Source organism: Martes martes (genome assembly GCF_963455335.1).
Source record: "Martes martes genome assembly, chromosome: 4".
In the NCBI taxonomy this organism is placed as follows: domain Eukaryota; kingdom Metazoa; phylum Chordata; class Mammalia; order Carnivora; family Mustelidae; genus Martes; species Martes martes.
Genome location: NC_137891.1, coordinates 141,442,132 through 141,446,428, shown reverse-complemented (window position 1 = coordinate 141,446,428; position 4,297 = coordinate 141,442,132). Strand labels below are relative to the sequence as shown.

The 4,297-nt window shown below is 43.1% G+C and overlaps 1 pseudogene across 1 annotated transcript; it reads left to right on the top strand.

Moving 5' to 3' along the window:
• Positions 1 to 182: 182 nt before the first annotated feature.
• LOC308341691 (serine/threonine-protein phosphatase 2A catalytic subunit beta isoform-like) lies at positions 183 to 3,935 on the top strand (annotated as a pseudogene). The gene is made up of 3 exons: positions 183 to 746; positions 3,378 to 3,471; positions 3,877 to 3,935. The product of its transcript is annotated as a serine/threonine-protein phosphatase 2A catalytic subunit beta isoform-like (transcript).
• The last annotated feature ends 362 nt before the right edge of the window (positions 3,936 to 4,297 follow it).

Below are 4,297 nucleotides of genomic sequence, written 5' to 3'. Positions count from 1 at the left end.
TTGTTCACCAAGGAGCTGTACCAGGGGGCTGAGCAGCTGAATGATGATGAATAGCTTAATGAGAACCACATGCAGTGCTGTGCAAAAAGGCTAAGGAAATTTTAACAAAAGAATCAGAAGTGCAAGAGGTTCATTGTCTTGTTCCCCTGCGTGGAGATGTGCATGGTCAATTCCATGATCTTATGGAACTCTTTAGAATTGGTGGAAAATCACCAGGTACAAACTATCTATCTGTGGGGGACTGTGTAGACATAAGCTATCCTAAGTGGAGACTGTGACTTTCCTTGTGCTCTTAAAGGTTGTTACCTAGAATACATTACAATATTGGGAGGAAACCATGAGAGCCGATGAGTTACCCAAGTGTATGACTTTTATGATGAATGTCTGTGAAAGCATGGAAATGCCAAAGTGTGGAAATATTTTACAGATCTATTTGATTATCCTCCATTTATGGCACTAGTAGATGGACAGATACTTGACCTTCATGGTGGCCTCTCTCCCTTCCTAAGGATAATATAGGCACCTGGAATCATTTACAAGAAGTTCCACAGGAGGGCCCAGTGTGTGATCTGTAGTGGGCAGATGCAGGTGATCGTGGCTGGTGGGATAGTTCACCACCTAGTACTGGCTATACATTTGGACAAGACATTTCTGAAACATTTGACCATGTCCATGGTCTCACACTGGTTTCTTGAGCTCACCAGCTTGTCATGGAAAAATACAGTTGGTGTCATGATCAGAATGTGGTTACCTTTTTTTTTTTTTAAAGATTTTATTTATTGGACAGAAAGAGAGACAGCAAGAGAGGGAACATAAGCAGGGGGAGTGGGAGAGGGAGAAGCAGGCTTCCCGCTGAGCAGGGAGCCTGATATGGGTCTCGATCCCAGGACTCTGGGATCATGACCTGAGCCAAAGACAGATGCTTAATGACTGAGCCACCCAGGCACCCAGTGGTTACCATTTTGGAAGGTGCACCCAGTTACTTACTGTTAGTGTTGTGGGAACCAGGGTGCTATCATGGAATTAGATGACACTTTAAAATATTCCTTCCCTCATTTGACCCAGCACCTTGTGGTAGACAGCCTCATATTACCTGGTGCAAACTACTTCCTGTAAATTCCTCCTGAGAAAAAGCTGCCTTTCTGTGTGGAAATAGACCCAGCTTTTATTTTTTATTTTTTTAGACCCAGCTTATAAAAGTATATACATATTTAAAAACAAAACCAAAAAAGCATCAGTAATCCATGTATTTCTGTAACAAATGGGGATCTGTCTTGGCATTTAACCATATCATGGACCAAAATGGGCCATACTAATGATAAGCATTTAGCACAATTTGAGACTGAAATTCAGTACAGTACTATGTTCTAGATCAGTCAGGATTAACGGTTTGCCTGCTGTATTTGTAGTAACCATTTTCCGCTGGACTGTTAAGCAGAAAAGGTCACTAACTCCTTCCTCTTGTTTTGCCTTTATTTGGGAAATTATAGTGTTTAACTGTCATGGATTGATAGAGTTGGAGTTTTATTTTTAAAACACACAAGCTAACTTCCACTTAATCCTTTATCCTTCATTTTATTAAATGTATAGTTAAATTAGCTGAAGAAAAGATTCTGGGGAATATGTTGTCATAACATTTAAAAAGGTTGTCTTTCATTTAAACTAAATTACTGTTTTATGTTGGTTTGCATACTTCTGTGTATTTGTCATGACAGTGCTTACTTCCTATTTGGTGTACTGAGCAAATCAACTTTCCATTTTATTTATTTATTTATATTTATTTTTTTTTCTTTAAAGATTTTATTTATCTATTTGACAGACAGATATCACAAGTAGGCAGAGGCAGGCAGAAAGAGGGGGAAGCAGGCTCCCCGCTGAGCAGAGAGCCCCATGTGGGGCTCAATCCCAGGACTCTGGGATCATGACCTGAGCCGAAGGCAGATGCTTAACGACTGAGCCACCCAGGCGCCCCTCAACTTTCCACTTTAAACAAAAACAAAAATAAACAAAAAAAATCCTAGAAGCCAGAAACCAAATCTGTAGTGTGTGGAGGAATAACAGAATACGTCCCTCATTCCCAAGTCTACGTTGTTTTTATTTTTTGTCTTTTCTTTTTTTTTTTTTTAAGATTTTATTTATTTATTTGACAGAGAGATCACAAGTAGGCAGAGAGGCAGGCAGAGAGAGAGGAGGAAGCAGGCTCCCCGCTGAGCAGAGAGCAGCTCAGGTCCCAGGACCCTGGGATCATGACCCAAGCTGAAGGCAGAGGCTTTAACCACTGCGCCACCCAGGTGCCCCTCTATGTTGTTTTTAAAAGAGACTTTTTTACATAATCCTTATATGTTTAATTTTTTAAAGATTTTATTTATATATTTGTCGGAGATAGAGAGAGAGGCAGGGGGAGCCCGTAAGGGAGAAACAGACTTCCCACTGAGCAGGGAGCCAGATGTGGATTGGGGGGAGGGGCTTGATCCTAGGACTCTTGGTCATGACCTGAGCTGAAGGCAGATGCTTAACCAACTGCGCCACCCAGCATCCCAAGTCTACATATTTTTTTTTAAAGTAAACTCTGCCCAATGTGAGATTTGAACTCTCAACCCTGAGGTCAAGAGTTGCATACTCTACTCGCTAAGCCAGCCAGGTGCCCCAAATAAATTTTTTTTTTTTTAAGTAGCCCCTCATTCCCAATTCTAAATGAATGAGTGAGTGTTACAGAGCAGCACTTGATGGGATGTAGGTTCCAGAAAGAATGGGCTCTTCGCTCTTTCACATCTTTTTCTTTTAATCACAATTAACAAATGAGGTGAGAGGATGTTGATGTGGCTGAGACCAGGAAGTCAGATCTCACCTCGCCTCATTGGGTAGCACGCATCTGGTGGAAAATACCGACTGTTACCTTCTTTTGGATGATGGACTGTCAAGGAGCGGTCAGCTGGATCAAAATAAAACAAAAACAGGGAATGCTTCCTTCATTTCAGAAAGTTTGCTACAAATTTCCTTTAAACAGAAGAGACTGCCTCTGTTTTGGTCTTTCTCCACCTCAGGTAGTGAAAATATTATCAGTTTGCAAAGATTCTGGATATGCTAAGCTTTTGCATGAAATGCTGTGTTTAAAAAAATGCTCTACAGGTCCTCAGTAAATGTTAGCCATCCCCCACCTCCCACTGCCCTTGCGTTTCTAGGCAAATCAGGCCTGTTCCATCCCAGGGAGTTATGTTCTTCCTGTCTAGAAATTAGATTAGGTCTTCTTGTCCGGGCCAGATGCGGCCATGTCTCCCAAGCAGAAGCTGGATGCTCCCCGCATTGCTTGACCTTTCTAATATGCATCAGCATTCACCCCCGCTGGGCTGGCTCATTTTGCCTTGTGTCTGCTACAGAGTAATCACTTCGGAAGCTGCAGGGCGGGCCTCTTACTTCCCGACTGCCCCCAGACCGGTAGGGGCGTCGAGAAGGTCACGGGTGCGGTCCTATGTGAGTAGCCCCCTGGAAATGCTCATACAAACCATGGTAGGCTCTGGGTGAAAAGATTTTAAGCACTTTTTCTAGCCTAATAATTGAGTTAAGGCTAAACCAGTGTCAGAGGAAGAGGGGAAGTGGAGGAGAAAGACCAAATAGCTTCCCATAAGACCACTGACTAAAAATCAATGTCAGCTGAGCAGATGGCGTTATTGTGTTAGGAGGGACGGGAGTTTCCTGTTGCAGGATTATTTGATAGCGTCTTGAGGAGAAACTTACAGGTGTCTGGGCCCATCAGCACTGAAACCTCGCCAGCTCTCTCCCCCCCTCAGTTGGGCCTCCCGACTCCTGAGAGCTGACACCATCTCCACGCACACAGCCACTCTCGGCATTCACACGACTCTCCTGTTCCATCTTCAGCAATGGAAGTTGACTATTTCAGGAAACTGACCCAGAAGATAAAAGTTGAAATAACTTGAAATAGCAGAAAACACCAAATGAAAAATTTAATTCCGAAGACCTTTTGATCTCCTTGCTGTGGACACCAAACTTGAGCTATTATATTGTGATCCTTAACCAAATCCTAATCAAATCCTTGACTAGAAAACTGCTGAACTGCCTTCACCCAGACTCCAGAACCTCCTAGGATTCCCTACTTTGCTCTCCCCTCTTTCCGATGCTCGGAAGACTGAGTCTTACCGAGAGAAGAACTCAGCCGTGTCTTACCAACCTGTTGTTCTGGTGGTACTTTGGGGAAGGCAGCATGTAACAATCTCATCTCTCATCTCAGTCTCCAAGTTCTAGAACTCATTCTGACTTTGGACAAGGGGGATTTGTCCTT